Source organism: Gossypium raimondii, chromosome 9 (assembly GCF_025698545.1).
Source record: "Gossypium raimondii isolate GPD5lz chromosome 9, ASM2569854v1, whole genome shotgun sequence".
Classification (NCBI taxonomy): domain Eukaryota; kingdom Viridiplantae; phylum Streptophyta; class Magnoliopsida; order Malvales; family Malvaceae; genus Gossypium; species Gossypium raimondii.
In genome coordinates, this window is record NC_068573.1 from 25972023 (window position 1) to 25987438 (window position 15416).

At 31.1% G+C, this 15416-nt stretch overlaps 1 long non-coding RNA gene and 1 other non-coding gene across 4 annotated transcripts; both read right to left on the reverse strand.

Moving 5' to 3' along the window:
• Window positions 1-2117: 2117 nt before the first annotated feature.
• Window positions 2118-5468, reverse strand: LOC105798575 (uncharacterized). 3 transcript variants are annotated; one of them, XR_001135210.2, is made up of 7 exons: window positions 5200-5466; window positions 4941-5120; window positions 4282-4660; window positions 4096-4174; window positions 3427-3467; window positions 3258-3352; window positions 2118-2380 (listed from the first exon to the last, which is right to left on the reverse strand). It is a non-coding gene; the product is annotated as an uncharacterized LOC105798575 (long non-coding RNA). The 3 variants fall into 3 exon arrangements; XR_008189006.1 differs by having other exon boundaries at window positions 4282-5141; window positions 5200-5468; XR_008189005.1 differs by having other exon boundaries at window positions 4282-5120; window positions 5200-5467.
• A 9493-nt stretch (window positions 5469-14961) lies between these two features.
• On the reverse strand, window positions 14962-15068 carry LOC128032926 (small nucleolar RNA R71). The gene has a single exon (XR_008189267.1). It is a non-coding gene; the product is annotated as a small nucleolar RNA R71 (small nucleolar RNA).
• Between the last annotated feature and the right edge of the window lie 348 nt (window positions 15069-15416).

Consider the following 15416-nt stretch of genomic DNA (forward strand, 5'->3'; position numbering starts at 1 on the left):
TAATACACTTAAATTAATATTCATTACTTTGTTAAATAAGATCATTTTCATAATTTAATAACTAAATTGAGACACGGTTATGAGTGACACTAATTTAATTATGTAACATATTTATTTACTACTAACATGATGACCAAATGATACATTAGTTGAAATGGTGAAATTGGGAGAGTGTATGTTTAGTATTTTTGGTCTGGATCCTATCACAAGCATGGATTTTATCTTTGGATTTTGTATAAAAGATAAATTTACCCTTAAATTAATAATTATGATTTTTTAAATAAAAGTTTTTAGTAATTTAATAAATAAGTTGAGATCTAATTATAGGTGACATCAACTCAATCAAAATATTTATATATAGTAGAAATACGAGTTTTAACTGAGGAATGATTCAGTAATCCTTTTTACCTTTGGTTTGAATAAATAATAATAATAATTAATGAAAGGAGGGGAGTTAAACAAAGGTAAGGGTACAGTTATTTTTGTTTAGAAAGCTAAAATTAATGAACGGGAGGGAAGGTTAGGTTAAAAACGAAATCTAGTGTAGTGCCCAACTGTAAAACTTTTGGACCTTTTAATAAAAAGAAATTGGCTTCTCCATAAGCTAGAAATCAAGTTTAATAAGAAAAAGAGAGGATTTGACATCTCTTTACCATATTATAATGATTCAAATTTGTAATTGGTGTGATCGTCTTTGGTAAACATCTGGCAGAAGTAGTGCTACTTCCTTTAGTTTGATTTTTCTCCATGTTATCAAACACCCAATGTAGTGTGCGTCCCATTATGTTTTAGCAGGTTGACACATAACAAACCACCTATTGTAGGTAGTCTTTGTATTTTTCTTTTTACTTCCAGCTTATCCTTATCATTTTTATTATCATTTTACTACACCAAAATAAACTTTTAACGGCGTTTTTTAAGCGCCGCTAAAAGTATTTGCGGCGTTTTTGAAAGCGCCGCAAAAAATGCCGCTATTGTCAACGCCGCAAACGTTAGGGGCGTTTTTAGAAATAAACGCCGCTATAGATCATGACCTTTAGCGGCGCCTTTCCCACAAACGCCGCTATAGATCAGGACCTTTAGCGGCGCCTTCTCCACAAATGCCGCTATAGATCAGGACCTTTAGCGGCGCTTTTGCACAAGCGCCGCTATAGATCAAGACCTTTAGCGGCGCTTTTTCCACAAACGCCGCTATAGATCAAGACATTTAACGGCTCTTTTTCTACAAACACCGCTATAGCTGGAGACCTTTAGCAACGCTTTTCCCACAAACGCCGCTGTAGAACAAACCTTTAGCGACGCTTCTCGCAAAAACTCCACTAAAAACATAACATTTAAAAAATTTATTTTAATCAAATAATATTTATTTTTATGATAAATATTATATTATGTTTTATTTTTTAAATTTGAAATTTAAATATACTTTCAAGGATAAATAAGAAATAATATTTAAATTAAATTTTCTATGAAAAATTTAACTTTAAAACTAAATATAAAAATTAATGAATTTAGTTTTAGAATTTAAAATAATAAAGTAATAACACAATTAAAACCCAAAAGTTAGAACTCAAGTTGTCGTAAATATTAAAGTAAAAATAAAAATTTAGAATCAAAACTAAAATAAATAATGCATATGAGAAACAAACTGACTAGTTGAACCTGCCTATGACTATACACATTGCAAGGTAATAAATGTGCACCTCATCTTTCAACATCATTCACATAGTGCACCTCATTAAATATAACCTACATTCATATAGTCACAATAGAAAGAAACATCTTAAATATCATGTTCACAAATTAGAGAAAAGAACTAACAAGAGCGTTCAGCAGAAAAAGTAATGAAACTACTATGTAAAGTAATGCTAGAAAAAGCAACCCCTTCACCCATTCAATATCGCGAATAATATCTGCACCTCAATAAAGCATTGACCTTAATAATTCAGTTGTCATGATGAGACAAGAAGCCTCTGGTCTCAAACTAACATCACCTGTGAGAAGGCCAACATCAAACTTCCCACAGAAATCTCTATACTTCTGGTTGCTAATTGTTTTAATTGGAGCAGTATACACAGCTCTAGTGCAATGCTGCATGACATGAAAACTTACCAAAAATCTTGAAACTAAACCAAATTCTGCATAGAACTTCAAAAACTTGAAAATAAAAAAGATATGACCTGAGGTTTTTAATCAATGTGAGCAATTTGTCACATCTCCAGCTAACAAAAAATCAAAACATCTATAGATTTACAAGCAAAAAACCAAAATAACTAACGTAATTTGATGCCAAAGCAAATGCATATTCTGCTACAACTGTCTTTCCAACAGATGTATGTGCCGCCACAAAAACAGATTCCCCCTTTTCCAGATAATAAATAGCCTGTAATCATCACCAAAAAAATATCAAAATATTAATGTGAGCAATTTGTTATAGAATATAAAGAGATGTTCTTGTAGGCAAAACAGACTGCAAGTCATAAGCTGGGAGGGAAAAGAGAGAGAAGCAACCCATACAAAGGTTTTATAAGTGGATGAACTTAATTAAGGCAATTATATTATCCACATGTGCTGCTAGAAACAAACTTGTAAACTTGTAATTTGATGTGTCCAGGTTCCAACCAGAGTTCCCTATGAAATTATTTAATAATTGAACGAGCTACCATTAATCAAGTATAAATCAGAGTTCCTAAATCATACAAATACAGTAACAACAATCAGAGTTCCTAAATCATACAAATAAAAAAGATTCTGAATTTACAAGGCAACGAGAGAATTTACTTATAGAAATTCACCCAGAAACCAAATGAATTTTAGGGATTTTGAGATTAAACCCGTGAGGAAACTTAAGATTAATGAAAACCACACACTATAAATTAAAAAATAAGATTTATTTTAAAACCATGAATAACAAGAATCAAGCAAAAAAAAAAAAAGAGTCATGGCCTTTTAATAACTAGAATTTGAAAATCCTATTCCAAATTTAAACATCAAAATCTTCCTTAACAAATGAAATACTGATTTTCTTTAACTAAAAATTATTTTAAGATTAAAAGAAAAACCCTAATTCCAATAAAATCCAAACTTTCAGCTATAAAAAACCAGAGAAAAATCACCTCAATATCCAATTCACAAGAAATATTTCTAATCGTAATTACATGACCAATAACACTTGCATTCCATCAGATTCACAGAAAAGAAAAGACAGGAAGAATTCAAAAACTCAGCAAAGAAGAAAAGAAAAAGAGAAAAAATAATACCTCTGAAAAATATTTCAGAGTCCATAGACCTCTGTGAAGCAAAAGACGGACACGTCCAGGAGCGAGAACTCCTTGCTTCATTGGCTTTTCACATTCTATAACAATGGTCTGAGTAAGATGAATTAGCAACAAAGTAAAACATATATAACAATGGAAGAAGCTAGTTCACCTTAAAAACACCTTGGGTTGTTTGAGAAATGCTTTCTCCGTCTAATATACAATAAAAAGAAAGATCAAAGCAAATTCAACACATAAAAATAAGACAAATATAAGGCAGAGAAAGAGGATAGCTGTCCAACCATAAACTGTATTGTTGAAATCGAACAGGATCTCATTTCAAATGTATATACATATAGAAAAATGTATACAGGAAATCAGATATAAGCTTTAAAGTAACCTCCAGAAATTAGCAGTAGGTACATGAAAGACTGACCAATTAAAAACAAAGAATTCACATAATGGTTTAGAAAGTGACTTCAAAATTGATCCTATATTCATCATTTGCTATCTCCAAGGCGTTGAGGTCATTTCAATCATCAGATAAGACTTGTGCTAACTTTCCTCATATTAAAAGAAAACTTCTAAGTGAAGCTAAGCATACAACATTAATCATTAAATTAACTTAAATAGGTGAGGTACAAGACTTAAGTTGAATTTCCTACACGTCAAAGGAATTTTTTTAACTGTAGCAAAGTATATAATATTAATCATTGAATTAAGTTCTACCATACATGAGGAACAAATGAGAAGAACATATCTTAATTATAAATAAAATAAATCATGTAGTTATGTAAATAGAAAGATAAAAAAAAAGAAACTACTGGATCAAGTTCCTTACAATCTCAAATGTTTCTATATTGAAGGCTTTGAACACACTACCACAGGTACCATCTCCAAGCTCCTCCGAAATTATATACCTAAGTGACAAAAGAGAAAGTAGAAATATATAGTGACAAAGAAATACAAGCTTCAAATGACAACTTTAAAAATTTAACCAATATTAAATGCAGTGCAAGAAACAAACCTTTCCATTCTTGCAGTTGTAGCAGATGACAATCAACAATTTGTCAATGTAGTTCTAGCAACCTCCAAATAGAGGTGTCTACAGTACTGACATAGGCTTGATCACTAGCTTGCATATATGGTTTACTGCTAGACTATAGCATGAAATGTATGATACTGACAGGAACAGATTTCTCATCGTAAGAATGATAGAATATCAGCCAGAAAATAATCAACATTCTCAACTACAGCTTCTACAAGCAACGTCCAGCTCTTATCATCTAAAATCAATGAATCTACAAGACCTCCAATAGAACTCCTGTACAAGTCTTAAAATTCCTGTGTTGATCCATTTTCTTTACATTCAAATTAACTGATGCCCCATATATCAAAACCATGGTCTGTAAACAAACACTGAAAATTAGCACACCTCAGCGAGAATGAATTGCCTTTCATTCATAAATCATGATCTAAAGAAAGGAAACTGACCAACATATTAGACAGAAAGCCATAGAATGAATGTTATAAGGATTGCAATAATTTTTTATAAAAATAATACTATCCAAGGAGATTGTAACACAGTGGTGTATAGACATAGAAACAAACGTTGACTGAAGATCATGGATGAAATTTTAGGTGGTCAGAAACAAAAACAACTAGCATTAGTCTTTCCCTCCTTACTTGCTTTTACTAATTATCAAAGTGTTCCGTAACGAATTAAGTCTCTGGATTTCCAATAAGGAGATTTTTGCAAGAATTACATCCGCATATTCTAACAGATCTCCCCCTCAGCTGCTTCAGCATCCAGTAGAAGACTGACTACTTGGTGCACCGCCTCCTTGTCGATTATGGAAGAATTCACTGCTTACAATTAAAAAAATACTAATAGAATTAAAAAAAATAAGGAAAACCCTAGAAAAGCATAAATAAAGAAAATTACAGGATTGGTGATCATGCTAGTCGAGGAGGAGATCAATAGCCTCATCTTCAGCATCTTGGAAGTGATTGACTAAGGAGAGAATCTCATCAAGACCATCCGTCTTCAAGCTGTATCCTCTTATCTTCAATTTCTTTTGAATCTTCTTACGAGTTTGCAACAATATGGTTTGGGAAAAAATAAAATGGGGAAAAAAGAAGAAGAGATTTCAGGCGAGATTTCTGAGGGTGGGGGGAATCGATTTTGGGAAAAGGGGGAAAAAAGAAAATATTTCATTTGACATTTTGGGATAAAAAAATATAAATACAAAACGAGTTCGTTTCGCAAAAAATATTCGTGGCGTTGTGAAAAAAATGTCACTATTGCTCGACTTTTAACGGCGTTTTTTTCATAAACGCCGCTTACGCTAAACTTTTTTACAATTTTTATATTAAATTTTAATAAATCTTTCATATAAAATTTAAATAAATAATTTTAAATTATAAGTAATATTTAAAAGAATTAGATAAAATTATAATTTTTAGTTTTTGTATTTCATTTTTATTTGTTATAATTTGGTCCTATCCAAAATAGATAATTACTTATCCATATCAATCATACCTTTTTTATTTGTTTATCAATTTTTTATAATCTAACATTTAAATACATCAAATGGTTTATATTAAATATTTTTAAATATAAAAGCATTCATTAATTATATAAAATTTCACCATTTAACAAATATCAAGTAAACCTTAAATCTTAAACCATTTAATATATATATAAAGTTTATCTATTATCTCTTAAATAATTTAAACTATAATCATAATGTTAATATATTAAAATTAATATTATCTCTTTTGCAATTATATAAGAAATTATTTAATATATAAATTAAAAAACACTAATTAATCTAAAACATAAACCCTTACCCCTATCCTTTAAACCCTAAATTATAAAACATAAACCCCTAGCCCCTAACCCCTAACCCCTAACCTTTAACCTCTAACCCCTAACCCTTAAACCCCAGCCTTTAAACCATAAACCATAATCCATAATCCCTAAACCATCAGAGTAACCTCTTGAAAACAAATGATATCAGGGGAATGAAGTTGAATAAGGTCACCAATAGCTTTCATCCTCTTGTGAACCTCTAAATCTTCCCTAAACCAAACATTGTAGCTCAATATCTTCGTTGAAGCTTTAATTGATCCTGAATTACTATCTGTTGCTACAAGACAAGCAATGAAGTTATAAAAAGAACACTGGGATTGAAAATCATTATTGTATAGCCTTCTTTGTTTGCGCCACCTGTACCAATCTTCTTCTCCTTTTCTACAATTCAATTTTTTCGTGAAACAGCTTTGAACATTACAAACCTGCAAACCAATATCCAACCAACTTTTTCTTTGATCTCTGACACCAACTGTCAGATCAACTTGGATCTAAGGTATATTCTTCTACTTGACAACGGGTATTGATCCACCATACTAATTATCAAATCATTACTTGGAACTCACTAGCTGGACTTTATAAAGGAAAAAGCTTAATACTCTAGTGATTTGCATGAAAACTTTCAAATAGTTAAGTGGCTATTTTGTAACTTTTTGCAGTTGAGTGATCAAAATGTAAATCCATTAATTGTATAATGACATTGGGTGTAGTTTACCCTTATTTTTATTTCAATGAATTTAATTCTTCTATTACATTTTTTTTTGTAAATTTCTTTGTTACATGTCTACCAAATGAAGTTTTTTTAAATTTCAAAATATCAAACTAATAAACCATAACCCCTAAACCCATAATCCATAAACCTTAAAATGGTAACATCTAAACCTTAAACTCTAAATCATATACCCTAAACCAAAAACCCTAAACTACAGTGATAATTAATTCAATATTTTAAAATTAATACTATCTCTTTTACGATTATATAAGAAATTATTTAATATATAAATTAAAAAAATCAGTAATGTACCCAAAAAACTTTAAAATTATTTTAAATAATAGTATTTTAATTTTTCCATTTTTAACAAATATTTTAAATTATTTTAAATCCCTAAGCATTAGCGGCGCTTTTTAGAAAATGCCGCTAAACCCCGAGCATTAACGGTGCTTTCTCAAAAACGCTGCTATAGCCCTGAGCATTAGCGGCACTTTTCCAAAAACGCCGCTAAATCCCTGAGCATTAGCGGTGCTTTTCCAAAAATGCCGCTAAATCCCTGAGCATTAGCGGCGCTTTATTAAAAACGCCGTTAAATCCCCGAAAGCTCAGAAAACGGCGTCATTGGGCTTAGGTTTTTTGCGGGGCTTTCTAGAAAACGCCGCTAATGCTTATTTTTAGTGGCGTTTTCCATAATGCGCCGCTAATGCTAGATCTTTAGCAGTGTTTTCCAAAAAGCGCCGCTAATGCTCGATCTTTAGCGTTGTTTTTTATCCAAACGCCGTTAAAAACGCCGCTAAAAGCCTGTTTTGGTGTAGTATAAAGACTTATAAGGAGTTAAGTTTATTGAACCACATTGTAAAGTGTTAGTCGAAACATGACTCTTAAAAATCAATATAAAGTTGATAGAAGTCCTAGATTAATTAAGAACATATGTTGCACTTTTTTGAAGAGTCCAAGATCAAATATAATTAGTCCCTACCTTAAAAGGAAAAAAAAATCAATAGGCTTGGTAAAGTTTTTGTCTAAGAGGAAGATTTTAAGATTAGCCTCAAGTATGAAAATAGTTACGTTGATAGATTATTTTTTTTAAATGTAAATATTGACATATGTTGTTGATAACTTAATTATCATACTTATCCTACGATACAAATAGATAAAATTAGACAAGAGAAGTCAATATTATCCTATCTATATTCCTATTCATGAGAGTTATAAGATTTAGTATATTTGTTTGACACCTTTGACTATTTATTATTCACTTCATCGTTGCTCAATTTCGGACTAAGATTATGTTTAGATTATCTATTAATATAAGATGTCTTCTCATACTATGATCCTTCCACATAAATCGATTAGTATTAGTCTAAACGTTAGATAATAAATAAGCCAATATTTGCTTTTATTTTGATTTGTGTGACAAAAAATCATTCAGGACAAAATACAAAAAATATTAATAATGATAGTGTCACATCCCAAAACCAGGTTAGTAAAAATTGGCATCAGATTGTGGTCTCAAGAGAAAAATAGAGTTTTGTGTCTTAAAAGCTGAAATAGGATAAAATAAATAATTAGTTAATAATAGTAAAAATAATAATAATTAGATAAATTAATAATGGTATTAATAATTGGGGCATTAGTAAAATTTAATAGAGACTATTTTGGAATAGTGGTTAAATGTAAATTAAAACTAGTTGTTAAAAAGGGAGTTATTAGAACAAGAGAGAAATTGGAGAGGACTTAGAGGGTAAATAGCCCAATTTTTAAAAAAATTATTTGGCTATAAAAGCCACTTGCCTTCCCAATTTCCCTCCATGCTTTTTCATTTAAAAAATTTGTTAGATCTAGATTGAAAAATTTTCTCTCAAAAATTTCTGCATCTTCTATATTTTCTTGGCATCCAAACACTTTCTATTCTTTCAATTTTGCAAGAAAATTAATATTTCTTCTCCAAATTCTCACTTAAACTTAGCTCGTTTTTGCTCAATGGTGCAAATTCATGGAGGTTTTCAAATTAAAAGTAAATATATTATTTTCTTATGTATTAAATTTTTATTAGGTGTTTTTAATTTGAATTTTCAAAGATCTAAGTAAGAAAATTAAAGATTCATGGTTTTAAAGTTATCTTTTGCATAAAAATGGTGAATCTCATAATAAATAGCTAAGAGGTGTTTTAAATTGATTTTAGTATATTTTGACGAGATTAAGAGGTATAAAATTCAGTTTATCAATATCTTTAAATAATTGCATGAATTAAATGATTGTCTTTTGAGAACAATGATGGACAATGTTTTTCGAAAAAAATTAATTAAAGAAATTGAGCAAAGTTAAAGATCTAGATCTATAATTAAACCTTAGTTAGGGGGCTAGGAGGTAGAAATTAAAGTTTTAATTAAGTTAAAGAAAGAAGAAATTAAGTGAAATGTATTGTACGAAATAAGTCGAATAAGTATGTGTGAGTGGAGAGCCATTGTATGAACACAAAGAGATAAATTAGATTATTTTTGAATGCTTAGTAATATGTATATTTTTGTGCGAAGTCGAAAACGTTGGTGGAGCCTCAATAAATCGGGATAAAGGCAAGCATAAAGTTGTCTAGTTCAACAAGCTATGGTGAGCTACAAGTGAGTGCATTTGTATGCTGTATTTTAGCATGAATTACAAGATATAGAGAGTCGAAGTGAGGCTTACGAGCCCCCACTTACGGTATGCGAACCTCGACTTTTTCCTGGTGCAAATTTTTGCAATTTTGTTTGAATTGAGTATCCATGTTGTGCAAATTTAAAAGGTATGTGTATATATATAATATATATGTATAGGGGTTTTGTTATTTATATATAATATATATGGGTTTTGGTGTTATATATATAATAATATATATATGTGTGCATGGGTGTTATATGTATAATATATTTGTGTGGGTTTGTACATACATAGTACATATATATGCGTGGTTTTGCTATACATAATATATATGTATGAGTTTTATTATATATAATGCAGTCATAAAATAACTAAAAATTTGACTAAGACAAGTGCACCTATCAATTAATAGTATAGCTACAAAGTGAGCAAATATATCATTCCCACGAAGACTAAAAGTACTAGTAATTCTGTTTTTCTATTATTTAACTAATAAATTGGAGAGATTGATTAAAACTAAAATTAACTAAATTAATTAACTAAAGAACATGATTAAGAACAAATTAGGAAAACAAACAATTAACAACCAAGAAGTGAAACAATACCCAGGAAAGAATCCACCTAGATTTCACCTATCATTATCAATTTGAGTTAAACGATTTCTTCGCTTAGTATATTGATCCGTAGAAATCCTTAAATTGCTAATATCTCTTTTAAGAATAAGAGCAACTGACTTTAGGTTGATTAATTGAAATTTTTTTCTAATTAAAACCCATACTATCACGTTAACTCAATCTATGGGTCTCCATATTAAATTTGACTCTGATCCGGTTGGTTTATATCGTCCTATTTCTAGGATTGCATGCAACTCTACTCAATTACGCTACATCTACTCTTAAATAGGGTTTATTCCTCCTTTAGTTTAAGCACATCGAACATGGATTAATAGTCTAAAAATATCAAACCAAGAATTAAGCACACTTAATTGAGAATAAGATCCAAGTATTTATTGCGTAAAACATAAATTAAATAACATAATCCATCTTAGGGTACATCTCCCTAGGTATTTGGAAAATTAGTTCATGATAGTAATTAAAAGCATATCAAAGACAGTATAACCACAAGAAACAAAAAAACTCATAACAAACTTCAAAAAAATCAAAAGGATATCTTCAATCTTAATGGAAATCTACTTCAGAGTTAGCTTCAATGGTATTTTTTTGAGTTGTTTTCTTGAATATTCTATGACGGCTCACTCCCATCTTCTTATCTTTGTCATATATAGGTTTTAGAATGCCCAAAAAAACCTAAAAATTGCATTTTTCTGTGTGTTTGGAGTGTAATTTGCGATTTTGACACGGCCTGGCACATGACAGTGTGGCGTGGCTCACACGGCCATGTGTCTAGCCCGTATGGAATGGCCCAGCCCATGTAGCTCCTGAAACTTGCTTTGATTTTTTGATTTTCACTCGTTTTTCACTTCTTTTTCTCCCAAATTCTCTTCTAAGTATAGAAACATGAATTTAAATGATTAGGAGGATAAAATTCATCATTTTAAATCGAATAATCATACAAAAACACATTAAGAATGAGATTAAAACAAGTTACTTTTGGCATTTATCAATATAATATATAAACGATTATAGGCTTTGTATTATCTAATATTATAAATGTATATAAGACTTTTAATGTATGCTAAAGTTGATGTGACAAAAGCCACTAAATAGGTATGTATATATTTGTAATAAATATTCGTATATGGTTATGTAGTACTTGCGAATGGACATAAAAGTAAAAAAAATATAATGCAAACTTTTATAATATGCGAATTCTATTGATAGTGCACACTTATGCATGCATGAACTCGTAAGTGAATTATGAGTTTTATGATATTACAAGTTTTGATTAGTGCAAAATTATATTATTGTGAAATGCTAAGTGCAAGCTCGACAGTAGTGCGAGCCAATTATATTGTGTAATAAAATGTGATTAATTAGATATGTTGGCAATGTGAACACTTGACACCATTGGATATCATTGGCATGCCATAGGATTGTGAGTACTTACCCTTTTATTATGTGTTTGGCATTGTGGCTCAGAGATAGCATTGGAGAGATAAGGGAATGTCGAGCATAGCTTCATTCATTATAGATAGCATGGTGTGTTTGGAGAGTGTGAGTATATGTGCTACACTTACATAGAAATAGTGTATGACTTTATAAGTCATGTGGTGTGTTTTAGAAACCCATTTATTCGATGAGTATATAATTTGACTATGTTTCATATTCACAAATTGCCAATATATCACTATGTTGAGTATGTAATTTGTGTTATATGTAAATTGTTAAAGTATGTTTAAATACTAACATGTCTGGTGTGTATATTTGTGTTGTATCCATGTGTACTCATTGAGCTTCTCCAAGCTCACACTCCTTACTTTACCTTGCATATAAATAGTTCGCGGGTTAGCGATGAGGGTGGCAAATTGATGATCCATCGCAAGACATTTTTTTAGAGTATGTGTGTTGAGATTTTAAACTCAGAAGTGAAGACAATGTGGGTCATTCCAAGGTTTTATTATTAGAATTAGACTAAGACTTTTTATATAAAATTTTCAACGGGTTGTAAATAGACATTATAGACTATTTAAATTTGGGATTTTTTTAATGTTATAATTGGTTGCTTGATTGCTAATCTGGATGGTTTAATTACTTGTTTAATGTGATGATAATTACATGAACTAATAAATTTTTGCAACTAAGGGAAACTACTGAATATTATGGTATGCCCTATTCCTTCTAATTGTGTGAAATAAATGATTAATTTAGAAAAGCTTGCACTTAGGTCTAATTTCCTATATGAAATATTCTACAAATGTGTGATGTGTATGGTTGGTTGGTGTGGTTCATAAAGTTTTAAATGGAGAGTCACTTTGGTGGCTAATGTGACGTTTGAAATTCAGGTCGGACCGTCCTGATCGGGTTTGGGATGTCACACATAGAGTTTTATTTAAAATAATGTATTTAAAAAATACAAATTATATAGATGTAATCACTACACTAAGGACACTAGACCCAACAATTTTTGTATGTGTTGAACTTCAAGAGAAATTTAATCTCAGTTGCATGTTTATTTAAAGATGACTTTACTGTGACTTTCAATAATGGCATTGCAATTTATAAAATTGGTGTCTTATCTATAATGGGTGGATGCAAAATAATCTTTATTTTACCAAACTAAATATGTACCCAGTGCTAGAAACTGAACTCGTAATAAGAAACTCAAAACTTCTCACTCGAATAAGGCATACCTTTGGCATTTAAGACTTAGCCATATTAACCAAGATAAAATAACTAGGCTTGTGAAAGAAGGAACCTTAAGATTTCTTAAGGAAATGCATCTTTCACAATGTGAATCTTGCTAGTAAGGTGAAATGACCAAGTGAACTTTTAATTCCATGGTACAAGGGTCTTTCAACCCTTAGAACTAGCACATATTGACATTTTTGGTCCCATAAACGTTAGTGTGTGAGGTGGTTAAGATGATTACATATCCTTTATTGATGAATATTTTCTATATAGGCATGTAAACCTAATGCATCGCAAGAGCGAAACTTTCGATAAATTCCAAGAGTTTTATGTTGAAGTGGAGAAACAATTAAGTTTACCCATAAAAACACTTTGGACTGAATGAGGTGGTAAATATTTATCAAATGAGTGCTTAGGATACCTTATAGAGGTTAAGATATTTTCTTAGTTAACCGCGTGGGGTACTCCATAACAAATTGTCGTGGAAAAGAGAAGGAAGAGAACTTTTCTAGACATGGTTTGTTATATGTTGAGTTATTCCCAACTGTCGATATCTTTTTGGGGATATGCATTACAAGCGACTTGCTAAATCCTAAATAATATACCAACTAAGATTACACTTAAAAATCCTTACAAATTGTGGCACGACTGGAGGTCAAGCCTTAACCACTTTAGGTTTTGAGGATGACTGATGTAAACTAAAAAATATATAGGATTTTTCCTATATAATTCATCACTTTTTTACTTAAATTTGTTGTTAAAACCAAGTAATTATTTAATAAATTAATGAAATATGCGAAAATATGAAATTAGGACATAGAAATTATTAAAATGTGATTTTATACTTTATTATATAGTTTTCATGCATAAAATGACTTATTTTATATTAAATTGAGCATATTATATTTTTAAGCTATAAAGTGGGCCATGCATGATTAAATTAAATAGTAAAATATAAAGTTATATTTAATAATTCATTTTTAATATTTCATTAATAAATTGGGTTTTAATTAAGTAAGTAAATTGATTAATTAAAGTGGTTAAATTATATTATTTGCTCTTCTAAACTATCTACTATTTTTGGACAAGTCTGAAAGTTTTCTCCTAATTGCAAAACCGTCCAAATTGGGGACCAAGTCAACCCAATTTTTGGCTACACATGGCTGACCATAAATCAATTTTTGGTTTAATTACGCAAGGTCCTTGAAGATTGAAATAAATCAGAGATTTTCCCGAAGATTTGTTGGTGACCGAGTCTTAGTCCTCAGTTGTTGTGGCATTCAAATTGACCAAAAATCAAGGAAAAATTAGAAACATTTCCTCAATTCATGGCTGACCACTCTTGGAGGAAGTTTCAAAGGATGGACACTCCTATTTTTAGCAAATTAGCTCCCTTGCCTCACTTATAAATAATAGCTTATTTCTCACTTTTTCAATCATCCCTCATCCCTCATCCCATCATCTCTTACTCATTCATCATTCTCTCAATTCTTTTAGCTATCTTTCCCCTTCATCATCCTTGCATAAGGATTTTAGCAATTAAGCCTCTTAAAGAACCCTTAGTCGGCCACCTTGGAGAGCCATCAGCAAATGAGCAACGCAAAGAAGCAAAAGGTGTTTATGAGCATAGATCGAATTATAGATTTACTCTTTGTATACCCTGAAATTGAGCAAACTTTCAGATAAAGAAGACGTGAACAAAAAGCTCAAAGACAAGTCGAGATGGACCTTGGAAATCAGAATCAATACCAAGGTAATGAAGCTGATCATGTACGAAATCCTATCCTCATTGCCGATGATAGGGATGGATGCATCAGAAAATATGTTGTGCCACTTTTCAGTGATTTAAACCCAATAATTCGAAGGCCAGATATTGAGGCAACCCAGTTTGAATTGAAACCAGTGATGTTTCAAATGCTACAAACAGTGGGCCAATTTAGTGGTATGCCCACAGAAGATCCACATCTCCGCCTTCGATTGTTTATGGAGGTGAGTGAGTCATTCAAGATAGTCGGTGTGATTGAAGATGCACTGAGGTTGAAGTTATTTCCGTACTCATTACAAGATCGAGCCCGAGCATGGCTCAATTCATTGCCACCAAGTTCCATATCTACATGGCAATAATTAGTAGAGATATTTTTGGTTAAGTATTTCCCACCTAGCAAAAATGTTAAGTTAAGGAACGAGATCACAACTTTCTAACAATTGGATGACGAGTCTTTGTATAAGGCTTGGGAGTGATTCAAGGAGTTACTTCGTAACTGTTCTCATCATGGGGTTCCTCATTGTATCCAATTGGAGACTTTCTATAATGGTCTCAATGCACATACAAGATTGATGGTAGATGCTTCCGTGAATGGTGTAATTTTGTCTAAGTCTTATAATAAGGCCTATGAGATCATCGAGAGTATTGCAAGTAATAACTATTAATGGTGAACAAATCGAACAGCTTCAGGAAGACGTGTAGCCGGAGTTCATGAAGTTGACTCTCTCATTTTGTTATCAGCTCAGGTATCGTCTATTTCCTCTATGTTAAAACAGTTAACCGCTAATAGTACTAATAATTTTGCAGCTCAACCACCAAGTCCGTTTGCAGTAGTTTCCAGTGTGTACTGTGGGGAAGGTCA